This window comes from Rattus norvegicus, chromosome 15, assembly GCF_021556685.1.
Source record: "Rattus norvegicus strain SHRSP/BbbUtx chromosome 15, alternate assembly SHRSP_T2T, whole genome shotgun sequence".
Classification (NCBI taxonomy): domain Eukaryota; kingdom Metazoa; phylum Chordata; class Mammalia; order Rodentia; family Muridae; genus Rattus; species Rattus norvegicus.
In genome coordinates this window covers 96851117-96876783 of record NC_141548.1, presented here as the reverse complement: position 1 = coordinate 96876783, position 25667 = coordinate 96851117, and the positions used below count along the sequence as shown (strand labels likewise).

The following is a 25667-nucleotide window of genomic DNA, read 5'->3' as shown; positions in this document are numbered from 1 at the left end:
CTCATTCTCATCATTGGACAGGTCATTGAAACAGAAAATTAACAGAGAAACAGTGAAACTAATAGAGATTATGAAGCAAATGAATTTAACAGATATCTACAGTTTACCCTAAGAAAAAAGAATAAATAGTCTTCTCAGCACTTCATGATACCTTTTCCAAGATCGACTATATAATTGGACACAAATCAACCCTCATATGATACAAGAAGATAGATATTATTCCATACATCCAATCAGACCACCATAGCCTAAGGTTAGTCTTCAATAACAGTAAAAACAAGAGAAAGCCCACATATATGTTGAAACTGAACAACTTTTAATGATAACTTAGTCAGGGAAGAAATAAAGAAATTAAAGACTTACTGGAGTTTAATAAAAATGTTGAAAAACTTATGGGATACAAGGAAAGTAGTGCTAAGAGGAAAATTCATGCACTAAGTGCCCTGGTAAATAAAATAGCTAGATCTTACACTAGCAATTTAACAGAACTCCTGAGAGCTCTAGAACGAAAACAAGCAAGTGTACCCAACACGGGTACACAGCAGGAAATAGGCAAATTGAAGGCCAAGAAGATGCACCTAACCCTCAAGATACTGGAGACCCCAGGGAGTTTAGAAGTCTGGTGGAGTGGGTAGTGTAGGGACATCCTTGTGGAGACAGGGGATCATGGAAGAGGTATGAGATTTGGAACAGTTGGAGGGTGGGCTGGGAGGGAAATAATACCTGGAGTGTAACAAAAAAAAGAATAAAAACTCCAAACAACATTAAAAATTTAAGGATATAATTGAAAACTCAGATGGTTATCCCTGGAGAATGGTACAACAATTAATTTCATAGAATCAACTTCATGTCTATGTCCTCTGCTGATATGTAAGTGTCCACCTGGTCCTCATAATGTTTTTTGGGGTCAACAAATTATTATAACTTAAAAAACTGTAACTAATAAGAACTTCCGTTGTTCAAAGCATATTAGAAAATTGTGAAAATATACTATACTGAATTAAAGATATATATTAGATAGATAGATAGATAGATAGATAGATAGATAGATAGATAGATAGATAGATAGTTTGATTTGTACACAGTGTTTGTGGCTGGGAGAACTTTTGAAGAAACTAGATGGAACTGGTCCTCATAATTTTTGGGGGGTCAACAAATTATTATAAATTAAAAAATGGAACTAATAAGAACTTGTTCTTAAAAGCATATTAGAAAATTGTGAAAATATACTATACTGAATTAAAGATATATATGTATATATATATATTAGATAGATAGATAGATAGATAGATAGATAGATAGATAGATAGATAGATAGATAGAATGTTTGATTTGTGTCTCAGAGAACTTTTGAAGAAACTAGATGGAACTGGTGAAATAGATATTCTGTAACTTATAACAAAGTGATGATCACTTTATTTTGGAATTAATTATTATATTATCTATGTAAAAGTACCCTAATATTTTACCTTAAATGGATCTAGGCAACATCTCACAACTAAGGCCCGGAACATTATAATGAACCCCATGGAACTTGCCAATGATTACATCACATGGTTATGGGCAATTAAGACAAGCTTTGCAATCTTCATGACTACATTTTGTAAATTACTTTTATAATGTATGTGCACACATGTGCATGGCTATAGTTATGTATACATATATGCAAACATTCATGTATATGAACAGGCATGTGTTTGTGTATTCACGTGTATGGCTCCCATATATGTTATGGTGGTTATGAAAATCAGAGGACAACCTTTCGGTGTGGGATACAGTAAGACCTGGGAGAATGGAGCTAACAAACGAGTCTCATGCAATAGCCAACGTTAATCACAAGAGTAAAATGCATGTGCTCATTATTTTTATGTCAACTTGCCAGAAAATTTAGTTCTTTGAAAGGAGGAAAACTCAATTGACAAATGCCCTCATAAGATCCTGATGTAAGGCATATTCTTAGTGATTGATGAGGAAGTTTCTAGACCTTTGTGGGTGGTGCTATCCCTGACTGGCGTTCCTGGATTCCATAAGAAAACAGGCTAAGCAGGCCCATGGAGAACAAGACAGTAAACAGCGTCCTATGCATGGCCTCTGCATTGCCTCCTGCATCCATGGTCCTGCGCTGTTTGAATTCTTGTTCTGACTTCTTTAAATGATGAACAGTTCTGACGAAACATGAGATTAATAAACCCTTCCTTCCCCCAGTTTCTTTTTGGTTATGCTGTTTTTGTCTCAGCGGTAGAAACTAACTAAGACAGGGTACAATCAAAAGGACCAGCCACATGTGACTGACAAACCCCACATTGCATAAACCTCTCTTTACATAGAGGAACATAGACTAATATCAGTAGCCAGTTCTAAGGAAGTCTGGGATAAATTCACTCTTACTTGATATAGCTGGGAGGGGCACAAAGACACAATCAAAGAACAATTACATGTTTTGGAGGAAACTGTGGTCACTAGATCCTCGGATTGTTTTCTTAGGGTTTTCTCACAAGCACTCGAAATTCTCTTCACATGACTGCATTCTTGGACAGTGTTCCAACACTAGTCCACACATTTCCAACCTGTTTTTTAAGCAGTCTCTTTGTCATTGTGCACGTGTGTGTAACTGCTCTGCTGTTGTCACATTTTCTCACCAAACTCTAGGGGCATAATGGGGCTGCTGCTGATTTTCCTACAGAACCTGGCTTTAATAAGGGATCTGTGGCTCTGAAATTAGGTCATCAGTCTTGCATGACAAGTGAATTTGCCAACTGAGCCATGTCTTCAGCTTCAAATCATGCTTTTACTGAAATATACTTATTAAAAATATGTTTGAAGCCTGCTCTACAGGAAAAAATTCACATTTCATACTGAAAATTTAATCCCACTGTAACTACCCTTACACAACGACAAAGAGACTATGTGTGAAACAAGGTGGAAAAAAGTAGACGGACACCTAAAGCTTGTCTTTGATCTCCTTGAGTATGGTCTACTCATGCTCTCCATGTGTTGGACTCTTCCCATACAGATGAACATACACATACATGCACTAATGCACACACACACACACACACACACACACACACACACACACACACACTATAACCAAATTCAAGAGAAACAAAAAACAAAAGCCTGGGGAATTAAAGGCCCAAGTAAGAAAGCTACTGCCGATGTTTCCTCCCAGAGAACATGATAGGCTTGTCAAATTCCCTTTTACAGAACTATGTTTTTGAGTTAGACTGAATATGCTAATAAGTTTGATCACACAATCCACTTTGCAGTGGTAAAGAATGACTGTGAAGACTAATGAGTGCTCAGAGTAGTGAGACTACAGGACTGCCAAAGGCCTTGTCTAAGTGGATAATGTGTATCAGCTGCTCCAGTGCTCAGGCGATATGACACAAAAGGAAGGGAAAAAAGTGCCAGAACCAGAGAATGGGGTGAGAGGGATGGCAGTGTGGAACACTCACATGTGTGAACATGTCATGGCTGTCACATTCTTGTGTTCGTAACACCTGTCCAATATCCCCCTGACTTTGGGCCCATAGGCATCCTTCTATAGCAACAAGAGAATACACAGGGTCTGACACTCTTTAATAAGTTGGTATTCATTTCAAGGTCAGTGAAGGAGGGAGAAACATTCTCTGATGGTCTAGTCATTAGTGGGGTACACATTCTTAAATAACTGAGCTCTATTCATTATACCATCAATACAAATGAATTTTACTAGGTTAGAAACAATAAAACATTAATTTAGAAAGTGCATCAAAGGTAAATAATGAGTGCATGTGTGGAACACAAGAGATGGTAACAGAGAGCTAGGATATAAATAGACTGTGGGCATGTATAGAATCCATTATAAAATCCATATATGAAATGAATACATAGAATAGTACTGCATGGTTAAATTACTTCTACTTAGAATACCCATTGACATAACTTGGGATAAGGCATTCTATATTCAGAATACATATTTCTGGTCATTCAATTTAAAATATAGAGATTTTCCTGTACTACCTAAGTGACTCCAATGCAACTATGTGGATTCCTAAAACTGGAAGAAGAGGAGAGCTCAGTCAATGGTTGTGGCTGAAAAAGAGACAGGGAAATACAATCCTGATAGGAACTCAAATTTGTTCATGTGCAGTGTGTGCCATTTAAGCCTAAGAGTTAGTTATTCACTTGGGAGTAAAAAGTAGAGAAGATTCAAAATGAAAAAAAAGGCCCCAATTTTTTTTGGAAGTAGTTGTGACAGAGACGAGAAGCTGTTGCACTAGTGACCTTAGTCTCTGCTGGCACACTAGTGGCCATATTCTCCGTTGCTGTTTTTTGCTGATTATCCCAAGAGTATCGACTCTGACTTCTGAATAAAAGTGTTAACCCTTAAACTTCCTGTCTTTACACTGAAGGCAGAAAACTAGAGGGACACTGTGTAGGATACTTGAACTAGAAAGAGAGGCAGAGTTCTCAGCAGTTCAAGTGACAGTTCTGCTGAAGTTTTAGTGACTAGAAAGCTTGCGACAGAGTACAGTGAAGACGCTTGATGGAAATCCAAATGTCATCCACTGCTGCAGAAACCCTGGGTAGTGGAAAGCCATTCAGGCCATGGGAAACTCTGTGTGAAGTTAGTTAGACTCGCCTGCCTGTGCTGAGAGACCTGAGGACAAAGGTGGAAGAACCAAGAGAAAAGTAGGTTAATGGACTTTTCTAGACACTCTTCAATGGCACGGGAAGTGGAAGCTCAAGGGACGGGACCAGACATAACCACGCTTTGCTCCTGCAATGGAACTGAGGTCAAACACAAAGTAAGAAATAGAATGCTCCCCTGGTGCTCGGCCACTTCCCCAAACAAAGAGTCAGGGAAATATCAAACAGCTTATGTAGCTGCACAGTAACGTAGTTCTCTTCCAAACCACATTTTATCTCAATAAAATGACAAAAATAAGAACTTCTGGGAATATAAATTTTTTAAGAGGTTAAAGACTTAAGAAAAAGAAACACTCTCTATCCCTTAGTTTTTTAGTGTGGGAATACACAATTTTTGTATCTGTGTTAAAGAAGATACTGACAAATGAATAATATCTGAAGTCGATGGCTATTTTGATTTAGTTACAAACCTTGAGTTTCAACATGAACAATTGAACTCGGAGTTGCAGACTGTTTTGCCACAGGACACTAATGCAGAGAAGGAAGGAATGATAGAGTGAGTGCCAGACCTACCACAGAGAGGATATAAACATGAAGCACCTACCATCTTCAGCCTTAGCTGTCACCTGACACAAGCTGGAAGTCACCCGGGAAGAGACAAGCTCGACTGAAGAATGCTTTGTGGCGTGTCCTTGAGACACTTTTAGAAACTCTAATGGGTTCCAGTATGATGTGGGCAGTGCCATGTCCAGACAGGTGTGCCAGTGTTGTATTAAAATAATGAATCTCAGACTGTCAAGAAGAAGAATTCCTCATTGGCTTCTGCTTCTAAATCATTTCTTGAGTTGCTACCTTGGCTTCCCTTGTTAATGGACTGTCAGTTCAAGACTAAAATGAACCATTTGCTTTGGGTCATGGTATTGATCACAGCACCAGGAATCAAATTAGAAAATTTAATATTCAATTATTTAAAAGCTAAGGTCGAAAGTTCAAGGGGTGCTGACATATAGGTCACCTCTTTTCTACAGTTACGAGTGTTGCAAGAGTGGCAAGATATATAAGTGTGGTCGGAAGTAAATAAGTGAAATACTGTATGAACTTACAGTAAGCTTTCTTTGTCAATGTGGCAGGTTTCAGAGGGAAAATTTAGTACTTGTGACATTTTCTGATACAAGATTTTAGCATCAATGCATGCAAATAATAATTACCAGAAATCAGGGAGCAAATGAAAGAAACAAAGCATATAATCACAGATGTCAGCATGTCAAGATAAGACTGCAACATGTCAAGGAGTTAAAATTAATTATATAATGTAAATGGAATTATTCACACCTATTATCAAATAATAATAGGTAACTATTTTGAGATATTCCAATGTGCTAAAGTTTTGAAACAAAAAATACCTGCTGTAATTTCACAGATTATATTACTTTTATTGTTAAATTTTTATTGAATACAATGCTCTCTTCTTTGTGAATTGTAGATGACAAAATTATGCCCATGAGGAGAGAATGGAGGCTCCAGAAGGATTTTTGGTATTCTAATACACTCCTTTAAACATGATATACTACTGAATATGAAGATGCTTGTGTCTCACTTGGAAGGGGGAATAAAACTGTCATAAGAGGCACAAGGAGGGAGGGAATTGAATGGCATAAGGGATTTGGAGGGAAATGGAGGGGATCAAGATCATGTGTGGGGAGAAACAGGAAGAATGGCCAGATTGCCATGAGAATGAAGAAATCTGCAATTGATGGGTGTGAGTAGGTAGGGGCCATCACCAGGAAGAGACAGTAACCCAGGATAAGGAAGATGTCCAAGAATTAATGGGGAACGTCCTTAGTTGTGACTCACAGCATTGGGGATATGGAATCTGAGGAGGCCAACTCCATTAACCAAGAAAGAACCTCGGGGCTGGGGATTTAGCTCAGTGGTAGAGCGCTTACCTAGGAAGCGCAAGGCCCTGGGTTCGGTCCCCAGCTCCGAAAAAAAAAAAAAAAAAGAACCAAAAAAAAAAAAAAAAAAAAAAAAAAAAAAAAAAAGAAAGAACCTCAATGGAGAAATAAGGACAGCAAACCACCCACAAAACTTTCTACTCAAAATATATCCTGTCTACAAGAAATGTAAGGAGGAAGGATAGCGCAGATAATGAGGAAATGTCCAACTAATAACCAGGCCCAACTTGAGACACATCCCATGGGCAAGCACCAGTCCCTGACACTCAATGATACTTGAATATAGGAACTGACTCAGAAAGATAGGCACCCACAGCCAAAACGTGGATCGAGCTTGGAGATGCTTAGGGAAGAATAGGGGGAAAGACTGTAGGCCTTGAAGGGGATTAAGAATTCCAAGGAAGATCAACAGAGTCAACTAACCTTGATCCTTGGTGTTCTCAGAGTCTGAACCACCAACCAAACAGAGACAAGCCGTATCCAAGCCTCCCACTCATATTTAGCAGATGTGTGCTTGGTCTCATGTGTATCCTGAACAACTGGAGCAGGGTCTATGCCAAAAGCTGTTGCTTGTACATGGGATATGCTCATTGCGATGGTTTGTATGTGGTTGGCCCAGGGAATGACACTGGGAGGTGTGGCCCTGTTGTAGTAGTTACGTCTCTGTGGGTGTGGGCTAAAAGACTCTTCCTAGCTGCCTGGAAGTCAATATCCTGCTAGCAGCCTTCAGATGAAGATGTAGAACTCTCAGTTCCTCCTGTACCATGCCTAGTGCCTACCTAGATGCTGACATGTTCCTTCCTTGATGATAATGGACAGAACCTTTGAACCTATAAGCCAGCCTCAATTAAATGTCAGTCTTGTAAGAGTAACCTTGTTCATGGTGTCTGTTTACAGCAGTTAAACCCTAAGACACTCTTCTAGCTGGGCAACCTTGTTTGGCCTCAGTGGGAGACAATGTGTTATCACTGCTTGGCGGAGAAGGGGAGGGGAGACACAAGAAGGATTTTGGGGAGTAGTACTGCGACTGGGAAGGGGCATTGAGCAGAATATAAATTGAATAAGTAAATAATGATGATGATGGTGGTGGTGATGATGATGATGATGATAGAAAAGCAGGAAAAATATTTTGTTACTTCAAATTAGGCTTGATATGAACCTTGAAAAACCAGATGTTTGTAGAGATTAGTGCTATATAAAATAGCATTGTATTTTAATGTTACAAATATAGAATAGGCTAATGTAAGCTGTTAGGTATAATAATTAAAGACTTAAGGATACAGTCATTTGTACTACACACTGAGTCAGTGTACCTTGATTCTGAACGTTACTATTTCTTGACAGTAGATTTCCTGTGCTATTGAAAATGATATTTGATAAACATATATGCATATATATATATATATATCTCGAATCTCTCACTTTTAGGATTTAAACATTGATATTCTTGAAGTTAATCCAGTAATCAATATAAGAATATATTTTAATGACGGTTAAATTTTGTGTTATTAAAACTAAAATAAAATTATTTTATAAAAACATTAAAAAAAAACAAGAACAAAAAGAATAAAATTCATGTGAACACAACTTTAGCCAGTGCTGGGTGAAAATTTTCTGGAATGTGACCAAGCAGTTTATTTTCCTTAAAGTTTAAACAGAATAAAATGTTGGAAAAAAAGTTTTCACATGGCAATTACCACAAGTAATCATAAGACATGGGTATGTAGAAGCCACCCTTGTAAAGTTCATCACAGGAATGGCTGCTATTGACGAGAAAGAGTATTCTGGATAAGGATCTAGGGTGTAAGGTTTGTAGTGAGAATAAGGATGGATTCCATTGCCTGAGAGAATTGCTCAGGCTTTTGGGGGATTTGATGAAGGCCTGTTGTACATAATAACAACAGACCAAAAGGTAGTCACACATCATCCACTCAAGTATTCTGGATGAATAAAAGGCATTTCCTTTCTTTGAATAAAAGTCTACTTGTTTAACCATTATGGTTTCTCTAATTTCTTAAAAAGCTGTACCCTTTATAACTCTTAATATCCTGAGCTACACATGCTCATAGTTAAAATGAATATGAAAATTTAATAGTGATATAAGGACTATGAGAAAGACAGTCCAGGGGCATTTATTTATATTCACACCAATGCCTTAAGAAAGATTCAGTAAATATTTATTATCAATAATACAAATTATTGTGCAGGAGACTATGAAATGAGAAAACTATAAAGTGAGAAGACTATTTTCCAGATTTGATTTATGTTGTCAGTTAAAAAAAGTTGAGTTTACAAACCTCGCATCTATTTTTCCGTGTCAAACTGAATCTGAATAGTTCCAATTCCTTTCAAAATTTATATTGCTTATACCAAAGAAGGAAACAACAGTACAATGTATTTTCCTATAACTGTGCATACATCTTCAAGCAATGTGTTTTTGATATTTTTAATCTTTCCATTAAGAACAAAAAATGCCCAAGTAGCATTTTTTATCTAAAGGGATATTACATTTTTCCTTTAATTGGGAAAATTCACCTTCTGTTAGTAATTCACATAACTGGTAGTTATAGATGCTACAAGCATTAAAAATACCTCAGTTTTTAGCATGATCTTCAAGATCATTGTATCAGTATTGCCAGTGTTGAATTCTATTTGACCTAGGAGTGTATAGTGGCTAAAAAATGCCTCACATATTAATGGTAATATAGAATGTCGATTTCTTTATTGTAGCATATTCTGAATTATGGTCCAGCATTGAAGAAAAGGCCATTTAATCAGTAACAACTTGACATTATATAGGCATAAGATCTCTCTTTCAATGTCCATAATAAAAAAATTTAAATTTAAATTCATCTTGACATTGTTAGGTCTCTATTTTTTCAGTTCAATCAATTAATTAAAATTTTTCTCAAACATCTTATGTAAATTGATTTTTAAAAAATAACTGTGATTGAATGTACTGTTTGCCAAAAGTGTAAATAGAACGAAAAAACTTTATAATTCAATTACCAAAAATACATTTTGCAGTATTTTTGAATTTGAGAAAAATTTTCCTATTGATTTATCCACTGTTTACTTAACAATAAATATGCCAGAGTATTACAACAACAAAAGACAATTAGATATGTATCCAGGCTATTGAATAAACAATTGTGCTTCCATACAAAAAAAAAAAGAATTGTGAAAATGAGAAAGTTGATTTCATTTAATTTTTTTTTTTATTAACTTGAGTATTTCTTATATACATTTCGAGTGTTATTCCCTTTCCCAGTTTCCGGGCAAACATCCCCCTCCCCCCTCCCCTTCCTTATGGGTGTTCCCCTCCCAACCCTCCCCCCATTGCCGCCCTCCCCCCATAGACTAGTTCACTGGGGGATTTCATTTAATTTTTAAAATGTATGTTATGTCCTCAGTATACTTATTACATCTTTATTAGGTATTGATTATTATAACCATTCGACTACTGACCAATTCAGCAACAAGTCAAAACTGAATAAAACAAACAAACAAACAAACAAAACATGATTTTGTGCCATACTCATCCTGTGGAGAACCGAATGTACATCACACCAGATAGAAAAGTGTTGACAGGTCAACGAAAGTGTAACGCCCAAGTCCACTTTATCAATCAGCAAGTTACTTGAGGTTGCCTCCAGGATCAGACAGCTGCATTACAGGGCCTCACGGGTGACAACTAACAAAATCACCAGCTCACTGCACAACTTGTAGGAAGCTCAGTTGTGCTGAGTCTTTCCAAGACAGTGTGGCTGGTATGTTACCAGAGTGCCTAACTCAAGTGTCCTGTAGGAGGCTTGGCCTTTCTGAGCATTTTTCTCACTGCTTTTGTAAACTTGAAGGATAGGGATACAGCTTCTAAGTTTTTGGCTTTCCAAGTCTTAAGAACTTTCCTGTAGACCGTCCTGGGTCTTTTGGAACTTCTCCATGTGATGGAATGTGTCGCCCGATTTAGAACACAATTAGTAGCAGCCTCTCTGCTCTCCACATTTCACTGCCCTCCAACATGGAACTTACTATCTGAGAGGAAATCCCTAGTATAATAACATTCAAAGATAAAAAACTTAGAAAGGCTAAAAATAATTAGTGAAGTCAAACAACACGCAAACCATTTCCATAATAAGAATTATCAGATATGATTGAACAAGTTCTCCTTTTGAAACAGCATCAAAGCATGAAAATCGAAGAAAATACAATCGTTTCAAATTAGAACATACAAGATGCCGAGACCAATTTCAAACAACGATTCTTGCCACATCATTTTAAGTAACCGAATGTTATTGTCTGAGGCATTGTCTCTTTCTGGATCTTCAAAGCAAATGGAATAATTAAACCATTTCTATTTGCTTGATTTCCAAGTTGAGTATTCATGACTAGGGGAAAAGATGCATAAAAGACACATATATTTGCAGCTTTACATAATTTGCAAGGGTATCTATTGATTTACCTGGTTATATTCTACTTTGTAGCATTTAAACAGCAAATGCCAGTTCCAATTAGAGAACAATGTGCTCTGATAGAAGCATCAGAGTATGGTAGGAAGCTGGGAACATTGACTTGCTAATGAAGCAGTCAGTTTCCAAGTGCCTGGATAGATAATGCAGCCTTATTTAAGAGAGCAGCAGCTTTGACTCATCTTGCCATATGGGTCACTAAGATTCCTGTGATTATGAAGCTGTGCTCATAAAGAGATGGGGATCGCCCATATTTACAGCTCATGGAGGCAGCTTCATTAGCTGTCAGTCACACCTGTTTACACAATTTCTCTAATACGACCTGTCAGTATCTCGAGAGAGATGCCACTCAATAAAGTGGGAGCAGAGGCTATCAGGAGAATTTCTGTGACTGCCAGGGGAAGATGTTCCTCTTCCCTAGCTGATTGTCCAAATCTACTTATCAACTATTTTGTATAAGGACATCACCATGTTTTCAAGGAACATTGTCCTAAGGAAAGTTCCTGTGTCTAAGGAAAGCAATGGAGATCTCCATGGGCATAAAGGCCCTTGGGAGAACTACAGCTTTCTAGGAGAATGGAGGGAAGAGAAGTAACTGTCAGTGTAAAAACTTGAATATTAAAGTTAGGCAGTCAAGAATACTTTGCTCAAGATCAACTCTTCGAATAGGAAGAGTGAGGAAGTTGTAGTAAATGGAGCCATGTGTCAGTGGTGTCACTGGCTGGTGTCCTGCCTGTCATGATGGACTCTGGTACATGAAAGTCTACTTCCTTCCGTCATCATTATGGGAAATAACTCAACAACCTGAGAAGAAGCATTCAGTGCTGGATTTGTCCACACAGAGTCAGACACACATTTTCTTTCAACATTTATGTTTGCAGTAAATGGTTATCGGTTTGAGGAAGACAATCTCTCGAGTTTTAACTCTCCCTTGAGGTAAAAGAGATGTATGTGCACTGCACAAGGACAGAGGGCAAATTTGCAAGTAGGAGTTTTCAAAATAAATGCTCTAAGAGTATAGATCTCTTTTCCAGCAGCCTTTCCCCTGCTAAAATTCAGTCAATCTGAGGTGACTATTAAGGAAATTTCAGTAACAATCTATATGGACTTTTTTCCCTCATAGTTGTCTTTATTAGTGTCAAGTGTCCAAACTAGTCCTGTATTTTTTTTCTCTTCTTGTATTTTCACCAGCTGAGTCAAAAGCTACACTGGTGATCTCCAACAAAATCTGTCTCTCTTTGAATTTCTCACAAATTTATGATAATACTTCATGACATCACTGTGATTCCATGCTAAATTTATTTAAACCAAGACTTTATGATTATGATATCACTAATGTAACATAAAGATCTTTAGCTCACAAGTGAACAAAAAGGAAGGACTACAGAACCTGGGGAATTCCAAAAACTCTCCACCCTTAAAGGGACGTAGGGAAAAATATTTGTGTGTAAGAAAGCCAAATCCACGCTACTTTAATCTGAGGGACAATATTAATTTGCTTTATGTCAATTTACCAACCTAACAATCTAAGAGAAATAACTACCATATTTTCTCAGGACATGTATACACATACACACACATACACACACACACACAGACACACACACACACACACACACACACACACCCATTCAAACACACCCACAAACACACACACACTCACACATATACACACATGCACACACATACCCATTCAAACACACACACTAACACGCACTCATCCACACACTAACACGTACACTCACCCACACTCTTGTACACTAAAACATACACTCATGCACACACACTCACCCACACTAACACACCATTGCTCCATGTTCCCTCTGCTGTGCTGTTTGTTACACCATCTACTTTTTTCTATGTTATCACGTCACATGCATTCTTCCTCCCATAGTACATGATACCACTGCACGTCAACCCCACTATATATAAAATATTTTAAACTATGTCTAGGCTGAGCATATACAGTTTTCTCTTAACATTACTCCAAACATCAAACAGCATTAGGACTAGTACCATACTATTTCTACAACACTATACTTTGTAAGTACCGTTAGCATGACCGAAGCATAGACATATGTGAAAGTAGGAAAGAATGATGCTACACGCCTACTGATGTCACAGAGGAGAAACGTACATATAAAAAATGCAAATTTTGATTTATAACAAAGTAACACCCTTGAAATTCATACTGTCACCAAGATAAAATTATTCCAGACCCTCAGAATATTTTCCCTTAGACGGCTCCCCCGGAAATCCTCATATTCCAGGGTTAGCAACATTACAAATTGTTATCATCATGAATCCGTTTCGCTTGTTTCAAAAGTGCACAGAAATCAAATCAGACAAATTACACATTTATGTATCTGACTTTTTATCCCACTGTAATGTTTAGATTTATCACTATCATTCTAATTACCAGTGGTTTGTGTGGATATATGGGTTATCTTTTATCCCACTCTTTCTGACTATTTTGTTTCTGCATTTTAGTTATTCTGAAAGAAGCTAATGTGAAAATTATCATAAAAGTCTGTGGCTCAGTTATTGTCTGTTTTAGTCTGTATGATGAATGTAAATGCTGTTGTAGAATATGTGAAAATTTAACTTTATTAAAGTTTCCAATAAATTTGCAACAATATCTACCATTGTGTATACTAAATTTATCAAAATGGATGTGTTCAATATTTTGTGCTTAGTCATTCTTTAAGCATAGTAATGTCATTGTGCTTGATTTTTTATTTTCATAATAAAATATTTGTGATTGTCTTAGACTTTTTTATTTTCATACTCATTTTTTTATCTTATAATACTCTCCTAGTGTAAGGTGATGAAAAATTCTTTCCTCAGTTGTCTTCTAGAAGCTTCACATATTTAGACTCAATCTTCTTTTTTGGGTCTCTGATATATGTACATTAATCATGTATTGAATTATGCATACTTATGACTTTACCTAAATGGATAGTATTTTTCATTTAGTTACAAGAGCATCATTTACTTAGAAAAATATAATTCTTGTTATATTAGGACAGTATGATGTTCATAGATTGATTAGAGTAGTTTCCAGGAGAATTTTGTAATCATAATCAATGTCTCTTAATTATTCTTTTAGTTTGATTCATTAGAAATATGGTAGTTTATAATGACACATTGATAGAATAATTTATCATGCTTTAATTCTCAGTACAGTTTTGGAAATGATATCATGAGTGTAAACATGTAATTCCTTGGGTAAATTACTACATATATTTTACACAAACTAAATTCATATTTGGTTTTTTTTCTGCCTGTTTTTAGATCAGTAAGATACAAGTTAGAGTCACTGGAGAAGAGGAAGTCTGAATAGAGAAAGCCCATGTCAGACCGGGCTGTAGGCAAGCGTGTAGGCTGTTTTCTTAATTAATGGAGAAGGTTCCAACTCGCTGTGAGTGGTGACAGCCTTATGCTGAAAGTTCTGAGTTTGAAAAGGAAACTGAGGAAGTTGTAGTCTCAGAATTAAGAACAAATTTAACATTAAAAATCTTTAAGTATCCCAAACTTCCCTGATCCTTACAATCACTTAAAATACTTTGTGATGTACATATTTTTTATTTAATTATTTTACTTTTTTTACACTCCACATGTTACTCCTTTTTCTTATCCACCCTTCCCGAGTTCATCATCCCATCTACCCCTTTTCCTCCCTCTAGGAGGGAACTCCCCTATCTGCCCACCCAACCTCACCTCACTTAACCAGCATAACCTCTTCCCTGGGGCATCCAGTTTCCACAGGATTAAGTGTTTCCTCTTCTACTTAGACCAGACAAGACAGTCCTCTTTTACCATGTGCCCAGGGGCATGACCTGGTTGGTGGCTTAGTCTCTGGAAGTTCTGAGGGGTCCAGGTTAGTTGATCTGTTGTTCTTTCTATGAGGTCACAATCCCCTTCAGCTCCTTCAATCCTTCTTTGAATTCTTCCACGGGGGTTTCTGAAGTAGATATTAGCCAAAAAGTTCAGAAGACCTACAATACAACTCACAAACCATAAGAGGCTTAACAAGAATTTGAAGGCACGGCCCAGGAGCGGCAGGACCCCTGCCAGAGACACCGCCAGACCCTGAAGGAAACAGACCGGATAAACAGTTCTCTGCACCCAAATCCCGTGGGAGGGAGAGCTAAACCTTCAGAGAGGGAGACAAGCCTGGGAAACCAGAAGAGACTGCTCTCTGCACACACATCTCGGACACCAGAGGAAAAAGCCAAAGACCATCTGGAACCCTGGTGCACTGAAGCTCCCGGAAGGGGCGGCACAGGTCTTCCTGGTTGCTGCCGCAGCAGAGAGCCCATGGGCAGCACCCCACGAGCGAACTTGAGCCTCGGGACCACAGGTAAGACCAACTTTTCTGCTGCAAGAAAGCTGCCTGGTGAGCTTGGGACACACGGAAGCAGAATTTCTCTAGGACCGGGCACGTTCTGTGTTTACCAGAAGTCCCACACCCTCGGATCCCGGCCCACAGCAGCTCTCGACTCCCAGACCCTGTGAGAGAGAGACCCAACCGCCTGGTCAGGTGGGCACTCCTGAGGCTGCAGAGCGGAAGAGACCACCAACACTGCTCACCCCTGCCCACATCCCTGGCCCAAGAGGAAACTGTATAAGGCCTCTGGGCTCCCGTGGGGGAGGGCCCAGGAGCGGCAGGACCCCTGCCAGAGACACCGCCGGACCCTGAAGGAAACAGACCAGATAAACAGTTCTCTGCACCCAAATCCCGTGGGAGGGAGAGCTAAACCTTCAGAGAGGCAGACAAGCCTGGGAAACCAGAAGAGACTGATCTCTGTACATACATCTCGGACGCCAGAGGAAAACACCAAAGGCCATCTGGAACCCTGGTGCACTGAAGCTCCCGGAAGAGGCGGCACAGGTATTCCTGGTTGCTGCCGCCGCAGAGAGCCCATGGGCAGCACCCCACGAGCGAACATGAGCCTCGGGACCACAGGTAAGACCAACTTTTCTGCTGCAAGAAAGCTGCCTGGTGAACTCAAGACACAGGCCCACAGGAACAGCTGAAGACCTGTAGAGAGGAAAAACTACACGCCCGAAAGCAGAACACTCTGTTCCCATAACTGGCTGAAAGAAAACAGGAAAACAGGTCTACAGCACTCCTGACACACAGGCTTATAGGACAGTCTGGCCACTGTCAGAAATAGCAGAACAAAGTGACACTAGAGATAATCTGATGGCGAGAGGCAAGCGCAGGAACACAAGCAACAGAAACCAAGACTACTTGGCATCATCGGAGCCCAATTCTCCCACCAAAACAAACATGGAATATCCAAACACACCAGAAAAGCAAGATCTAGTTTCAAAATCATATTTGATCATGATGCTGGAGGACTTCAAGAAAGATGTGAAGAACTCCCTTAGGGAAACACAGGAAAACATTAATAAACAAGTAGAAGCCTACAGAGAGGAATCGCAAAAATTCCCGAAAGAATTCCAGGAAAACACAATCAAACAGTTGAAGGAATTAAAAATGGAATAGAAGCAATCAAGAAAGAACACATGGAAACAACCCTGGATATAGAAAACCAAAAGAGAGACAAGGAGCTGTAGATACAAGCTTCACCAACAGAATACAAGAGATGGAAGAGAGAATATCAGGAGCAGAAGATTCCATAGATCATTGACACAACTGTCAAAGATAATGTAAAGCAGAAAAAGCTACTGGTCCAAAACATACAGGAAATCCAGGACTCAATGAGAAGATCAAACCTAAGGATAATAGGTATAGAAGAGAGTGAAGACTCCCAGCTCAAAGGACCAGTAAATATCTTCAACAAAATCATAGAAGAAAACTTCCCTAATCTAAAAAAAGAGATACCCATAGGCATACAAGAAGCCTACAGAACTCCAAATAGATTGGACCAGAAAAGAAACAACTCCCGTCACATAATAGTCAAAACACCAAACGCACAAAATAAAGAAAGAATATTAAAAGCAGTAAGGGAAAAAGGTCAAGTAACATATAAAGGCAGACCTATCAGAATCACACCAGACTTCTCGCCAGAAACTATGAAGGCCAGAAGATCCTGGACTGATGTCATACAGACCCTAAGAGAACACAAATGCCAGCCCAGGTTACTGTATCCTGCAAAACTCTCAATTAACATAGATGGAGAAACCAAGATATTCCATGACAAAACCAAATTTACACAATATCTTTCTACAAATCCAGCACTACAAAGGATAATAAATGGTAAAGCCCAACATAAGGAGGCAAGCTATAACCTAGAAGAAGCAAGAAACTAATCGTCTTGGCAACAAAACAAAGAGACTGAAAGCACACAAACATAACCTCACATCCAAATATGAATATAACGGGAAGCAATAATCACTATTCCTTAATATCTCTCAACATCAATGGCCTCAACTCCCCAATAAAAAGACATAGATTAACAAACTGGATACGCAACGAGGACCCTGCATTCTGCTGCCTACAGGAAACACACCTCAGAGACAAAGACAGACATTACCTCAGAGTGAAAGGCTGGAAAACAATTTTCCAAGCAAATGGTCAGAAGAAGCAAGCTGGAGTAGCCATTCTAATATCAAATAAAATCAATTTTCAATTAAAAGTCATCAAAAAAGATAAGGAAGGACACTTCATATTCATCAAAGGAAAAATCCACCAAGATGAACTCTCAATCCTAAATATCTATACCCCAAATACAAGGGCACCTACATACATAAAAGAAACCTTACTAAAGCTCAAAACACACATTGCACCTCACTCAATAATAGTGGGAGATTTCAACACCCCACTCTCATCAATGGACAGATCATGGAAACAGAAATTGAACAGAGATGTAGACAGACTAAGAGAAGTCATGAGCCAAATGGACTTAACGCATATTTATAGAACATTCTATCCTAAAGCAAAAGGATATACCTTCTTCTCAGCTCCTCATGGTACTTTCTCCAAAATTGACCATTAAAATTGGTCAAAAAACGGGCCTCAACAGGTACAGAAAGATAGAAATAATCCCATGCGTGCTATCGGACCACCACGGCCTAAAACTGGTCTTCAATAACAATCAAGGAAGAATGCCCACATATACTTGGAAATTGAACAATGCTCTACTCAATGATAACCTGGTCAAGGAAGAAATAAAGAAAGAAATTAAAAACTTTTTACAATTTAAAGAAAATGAAGGTACAACATACCCAAACTTATGGGACACAATGAAAGCTGTGCTAAGAGGAAAACTCATAGCGCTGAGTGCCTGCAGAAAGAAACAGGAAAGAGCATATGTCAGCAGCTTGACAGCACACCTAAAAGCTCTAGAACAAAAAGAAGCACATACACCCAGGAGGAGTAGAAGGCAGGAAATAATCAAACTCAGAGCGGAAATCAACCAAGTAGAAACAAAAAGGACCATAGAAAGAATCAACACAACCAAAAGTTGGTTCTTTGAGAAAATCAACAAGATAGATAAACCCTTAGCCAGACTAACGAGAGGACACAGAGAGTGCGTCCAAATTAACAAAATCAGAAATGAAAAGGGAGACATAACAACAGATTCAGAGGAAATTCAAAAAATCATCAGATCTTACTATAAAAACCTATATTCAACAAAACTTGAAAATCTTCAGGAAATGGATAATTTCCTAGACAGATACCAGGTACCGAAGTTAAATCAGGAACAGATAGTTAAACAACCCCATAACTCCTAAGGAAATAGAAGCAGTCATTAAAGGTCTCCCAACCAAAAAGAGCCCAGGTACAGACAGGTTTAGTGCAGAATTCTACCAAACCTTCATAGAAGACCTCGTACCAATATTATCCAAACTATTCCACAAAATTGAAACAGATGGATCACTACCGAATACCTTCTACGAAGCCACAATTACTCTTATACCTAAACCACACAAAGACACAACAAAGAAAGAGAACTTCAGACCAATTTCCCTTATGAATATCGATGCAAAAATACTCAACAAAATTCTGGCAAACCGAATCCAAGAGCACATCAAAACAATCATCCACCATGACCAAGTAGGCTTCATCCCAGGCATGCAGGGATGGTTTAATATACGGAAAACCATCAACGTGATCCATTATATAAACAAACTGAAAGAAAACAACCACATGATCATTTCATTAGACGCTGAGAAAGCATTTGACAAAATTCAACACCCCTTCATGATAAAACTCCTGGAGAGAATAGGAATTCAAGGCCCATACCTGAACATAGTAAAAGCCATATACAGCAAACCAGTTGCTAACATTAAACTAAATGGAGAGAAACTTGAAGCAATCCCACTAAAATCAGGGACTAGACAAGGCTGCCCACTCTCTCCCTACTTATTCAATATAGTTCTTGAAGTTCTAGCCAGAGCAATCAGACAACAAAAGGAAGTCAAGTGGATACAGATCGGAAAAGAAGAAGTCAAAATATCACTGTTTGCAGATGATATGATAGTGTATTTAAGTGATCCCAAAAGTTCCACCAGAGAACTACTAAAGCTGATAAACAACTTCAGCAAAGTGGCTGGGTATAAAATTAACTCAAATAAATCAGTAGCCTTCCTCTACACAAAAGAGAAACAAGCCGAGAAAGAAATTAGGGAAACGACACCCTTCATAATAGACCCAAATAATATAAAGTACCTCGGTGTGACTTTAACCAAGCAAGTAAAAGATCTGTACAATAAGAACTACAAGACACTGAAGAAGGAAATTGAAGAAGACCTCAGAAGATGGAAAGATCTCCCATGCTCATGGATTGGCAGGATTAATATAGTAAAAATGGCCATTTTACCAAAAGCGATCTACAGATTCAATGCAATCCCCATCAAAATACCAATCCAATTCTTGAAAGAGTTAGACAGAACAATTTGCAAATTCATCTGGAATAACAAAAAACCCAGGATAGCTAAAGCTATCCTCAACAATAAAAGGACTTCAGGGGGAATCACTATCCCTGAACTCAAGCAGTATTACTGAGCAATAGTGATAAAAACTGCATGGTATTGGTACAGAGCAGACAGATAGACCAATGGAATAGAATTGAAGACCCAGAAATGAACCCACACACCTATGGTCACTTGATTTTTGACAAAGGAGCCAAAACCATCAAATGGAAAAAAGATAGCATTTTCAGCAAATGGTGCTGGATCAACTGGAGGTCAACATGTAGAAGAATGCAGATCGATCCATGCTTATCACCCTGTACAAAGCTTAAGTCCAAGAGGATCAAGGACCTCCACATCAAACCAGACACACTCAAACTAATAGAAGAAAAACTAGGGAAGCATCTGGAACACATGGGCACTGGAAAAAATTTCCTAAACAAAACACCAATGGCTTACGCTCTAAGATCAAGAATCGACAAATGGGATCTCATAAAACTACAAAGCTTCTGTAAGGCAAAGGACACGGTGGTTAGGACAAAACGGCAACCAAGAGATTGGGAAAAGATCTTTACCAATCCTACAACAGATAGAGGCCTTATATCCAAAATATACAAAGAACTCAAGAAGTTAGACCGCAGGGAAACAAATAACCCTATTAAAAAATGGGGTTCAGAGCTAAACAAAGAATTCACAGCTGAGGAATGCCGAATGGCTGAGAAACACCTAAAGAAATGTTCAACATCTTTAGTCATAACCGAAATGCAAATCAAAACAACCCTGAGATTTCACCTCACACCAGTGAGAATGGCTAAGATCAAAAACTCAGGGGACAACAGATGCTGGCGAGGATGTGGAGGAAGAGGAACACTCCTCCATTGTTGGTGGGATTGCAAACTGGTACAACCATTCTGGAAATCAGTCTGGAGAATCCTCAGAAAATTGGACATTGAACTGCCTGAGGATCCAGCTATACCTCTCTTGGCAGGGAAGGGAGAGGCAAAGATTAAAACAGAGACTGAAGGAACACCCATTCAGAGCCTGCCCCACATGTGGCCCATACATATACAGCCACCCAATTAGACAAGATGGATGAAGCAAAGAAGTGCAGACCGACAGGAGCCGGATGTAGATCGCTCCTGAGAGACACAGCCAGAATACAGCAAATACAGAGGCGAATGCCAGCCGCAAACCACTGAACTGAGAATAGGACCCCCATTGAAGGAATCAGAGAAAGAACTGGAAGAGCTTGAAGGGGCTCGAGACTCCATATGTACAACAATGCCAAGCAACCAGAGCTTCCAGGGACTAAGCCACTACCTAAAGACTATACATGGACTGACCCTGGACTCTGACCTCATAGGTAGCAATGAATATCCTAGTAAGAGCACCAGTGGAAGGGGAAGCCCTGGGTCCTGCTAAGACTGAACCCCCAGTGAACTAGACTGGTGGGGGGAGGGCGGCAATGAGGGGAGGTTTGGGAGGGGAACACCCATAAGGAAGGGGAGGGGGGAGGGGGATGTTTGCCCGGAAACCGGGAAAGGGAATAACACTCGAAATGTATATAAGAAATACTCAAGTTAATAAAAAAAAAAAAAGAATTTGAAGGCACAAGTGTGGACAATTCAAACCCACTTAGACATGGGAACAAAATTGTGGGAGGCAGAGGGAGGTTAATCCTGGGTCGGAGAAAGTAGGGGAAGGAAGGAGGGCAGAATCAGGTATGGAGGCAAACAGAAGAGAAGCTCAGAGGGTCAGGGAATTAATTGAAATATTCATCAGTGTGGAGTGAGGGACAGCGAGATCCTCTAGAAAATCTCAGACACCTGGGATAGGAGAGGCTCAATGTTGATGACATTAGCCAAAATGCCCAACAGTGAGGACATGGAACTGGAAGAGACCATCTCCTATAGACAGACATGGCCCCGAGTTGAGGCACGGGACTACCCATCTATCTTCAAAATTTTAAACCCAGAATTGTTCCAGTCTAAAGGACATGCAGGGACAAAAATGGAACAGAAACTGAAGGACAGGCCACCCAGTGACCAACCCAACTTGGGATCTAGTCCATGCTCACACACCAACCTGGACATTAGTTCTGATGTCATATTGTTCATGCAGACAGGAGCATGGCATGGGCCCTCTGAGAGACCCTACCAGTATGTGACTTGAGACAAATGTAGATACTTACAGTCAACCACTATATTGTCATATATGGTTTTTAAGGGTGATTTGCATATGGTTTAGAGTATCCGCATCTTTCATATGGAATGCATTCTACTTCATAGCTGTGGACAATTATTTGAGCAAAAGAACAGGAATCTGAAATACAGATGTAAGACTACGTTAAAGTATAGCTTAAATATAAAGATCAAAATGAAAGTTAAATAAAAAGAATTGATCATGTAGAGGAAAAAGGAAGGAATAGAACCAGAAAGGAAGTGGAGAAGGAAAGAGAGAAGAAAAGGAAAGATGGAAGGAATGAGAAAAGGAGCAGTGAATGAAGCAATGAAAGGGGGAAAGAAGAAAATGAAATTATCATATCGTGTGAGAACCAAAAATCAATTTGTCTCTGATAATAGACTAACGTCAATTTCACATAAACTTACGAGACATAGACATAAAAGAAAAAATTCTGCGAACTAATCTTAACTAAAGGTCTTTTACAGGGCAATCAAAATGTAAAGGTCATGAAAGTGAAACATAAATTTGGCTTTATGAGCCTTAAAGGCTCTATTTTTATTACAACAATAATAAAGTTTTCTATCTCTAGACAACCATTCCCGTTCTAGCCACATAACTGGATACACGTTGCTTTCAATTTCCTCTGTCTAGCGACAACATGGCTGTGAATTTGAGTCCAGTTTCTTTATGCTGTAGTGTGGTCCCCCCATGGGGATATTGGGTTGACTATGGCATTTTACCTATTTGGTTTTCTTGGAAAGCATTGCTTCTAATTATTCAATGCCAATGTCCTAAGTTAATCTGTATTCTTCTGTTCTCAAAGCAAATATGATCGGAGGCTGCCAGGCATGGGACTCATCGGCTAATCTCAGGAAGTTCTCACTAATTCAGTCTTCACATGCTTTGAGTTTTTATGTCTAAGAAAAGAGAGGAAAGAATAGTTTTTGGAAAAGTTAGTAAGTGAGAAGCACCAGGGGTCAAATTAACTCCTAAGTCTACAAAAGCCCAGCTTCTGTGTAGTCGGCATTATAGAAATGTTTTACTATAGTCGGGACTTGTTTTCATGTTTAAAAAAAAGATTCTTCTAAACACTTATGTTTTCTATGTGGGGATGTAGCATAAAGCAAGCTACTTAACGTATAATTCTTATTATTGCAATGATTTCTATAGCCATTAAAATCATTTCTCTTTACTCAGTACTAAATAAAGGTTCTCCCATAAGCATTTTTTTTTGTTTTGTTTTTTTTTTTTTGTTTTTTTTGTGCTCTGTTTACTAGCTTATGTGCCTGGTCATGCTGTGGGATTATCCCTTAATTACAAGTTTAGCCTTGGCAGCCCAGATGAATAGGAAATCATGTTAAATCTCCAATCTGCCATGTCTCCTCTTCTTCTGCCAGTCTGGGTGGTTCTAATTGGAAAATAAATTTAAAATGCCTTCATACAGATACCTTGGTGGAATAACTGCTATAAATACAAAATTTACATAAAAGATAAGTGAGGCCAAAGGAGTAAAGGAAAATTATGCATTACATGCTATGGGATTTCAGAATCAGATGCTGTATTTTCTTTTCAGCATTCATTACACATTCTTTGATCAAAGCAGTATACAGATGGCATAATGCATTTGACAAATACTGATATTTTTTAGGACTGAACAAATAGCAGGAATAATCGTGAATATAATACAAACTAATTCATGAGTATACACAATGTTGATTTTATGTTTTGAAAATTTTGATGCAGAAAGTATCTGATGAGTACACATTTTCAATCAGATGCTGCACTCTATGCTCACTCCTCTCCATGAAAAATTAAAGTCTTAGCACAGCACTGGAGGTGTTGATCCTGTCTGCACTAGTCATTAAATGATTCACTTGATTAGTTGAAATTTAATTTGCTTATAATGAGCCTGAAAGTATGAAATAGAAGTACTAATGCAATGTTACACATAATTCTATTATTGAAACTAAAAAGCAACTTTACACATAATCTTATAATCAAAATATTTACTTTCACATTGACCTCATGTGGCTGTTCTTTGTTTTTAATTGGATATTTTAATTATTTACATTTTGAATGTTATTGTCTTTCCTGGTTTCCCCTCCAGAAACCCTCTATCCCATCCTCCCTCCTCCTGCTTTTATGAGGGTGCTCCCATCGCCACCTACCCACACACCCCTTCCTGCCCTGGAATTCCCCAACACTGGGGTATCAAGCCTTCACAGAACCAAGGGTCTTTCCTTCCACTGATGCCCAACAAGGCCATCCTCTGTTACATATGTGGCTGGAGCCATGGGTTGCTCCATGTTTGGTGGTTTATATCCTGGGAGCTCAGGACGGGGCTCTGGTCGGTTGATATTGTTGTTCTTCCTATGGTGTTGCAAAGCCCTTCAGCTCTTTCAGTCTTTTCTCTAACTACTCCATTGGGGGACCCAGTACTCATAAAACTCAAAAGGAAAGAAGACCAAAGTGTGGCTGCTTCAGGCCTTCTTAGAAGGGGGAACAAAATACTCATAGGAGGAAATATGAAGACAAACTGTGGAGCAGAGACTGAGGGAAAGGCCATCCAGAGACTGCCCCACCTAGGGATCCTTTCCAAATACAGCCACAAAAACCTAGTAACTATTGCTGATGCCAAGAAATGCTTGCTGACAGGAGCCTGATATAGCCGTTTCCTGAGAGGCTCTACCAGAGCCTGACAAATACAGAGGCAGTTGCTCACAGCCAACCATTGGACTGAGCACAGGGTCCCCAGTGACTGTTCTTTAAAAGTTCTGATATTTTAAATTTACACACTCATGTTTCTGACCTGGTAATTTCCATGTTTTCAGAAAGCGTGCTATCAATTAGGAGATATCTAAGGAAAAAGAATCAATGAACTGACCCAAAGAATATAATTATTGGAGCTAAAGATAATCCAAACTCAACAGAGAGAAAAAATGTTGGTTAATAATGACATTTTAGAAACTCAGAAAGAGTAGAGGAAGCCTATATGCATACATTTATTCATGAAAATACTTAAACACTAAATTTTAATTATAATTTCTAATATCTGCTAAATGCATATAAGAATCGCTATATTATCCCGTGAAAATCTTGAATCCATCTTTTTATTATAGAGTCTTCCTTTGCTATTACATTTGTATTAATTGAAAATATTCATCTTATTTTCTTATTAAAGTCTGGCACGAGTTGACATTTACCTAAAGTAAAGGATACTCTGGCTGGTTTTATTAGTGAATGCAAAACACCTTCGTCCTGATTGGACCTCTCTGTGGTGCCACTGAAGTCGTGTAGTACGATAGGCTAGAGTCCTCTGGAGCATGGGAGACCATTTAACAATTTCATCTGTCATTCCCCAGAAAATCTCCTTCACACTTTGATGTGTCTACGTGGTGAGAAAAGTAAGTCTCTGCCAGTTTCAGAGAGGACCAGGTAACTTCCGTTAGCATCTTGACTCACCAGCAAAATGAATTTCTAGTTTTAGTTAAGGCACAATTACCCTGTGACAGGCAGGGTAATTACAGCCTAATAAACA

At 38.7% G+C, this 25667-nt stretch overlaps 1 long non-coding RNA gene across 1 annotated transcript in view; it reads right to left on the bottom strand.

Moving 5' to 3' along the window:
- LOC102547827 (uncharacterized) overlaps window positions 1-25667 on the bottom strand; it is a 56328-nt gene that overhangs the window by 10793 nt on the left and 19868 nt on the right. The window contains exons 2-4 of the long non-coding RNA XR_015638557.1: window positions 22870-23046; window positions 22137-22267; window positions 14780-15023 (exon numbers count right to left, since the gene is read on the bottom strand). This is a non-coding gene — a long non-coding RNA (uncharacterized LOC102547827). The remainder of the gene's footprint in view (window positions 1-14779; window positions 15024-22136; window positions 22268-22869; window positions 23047-25667) is intronic.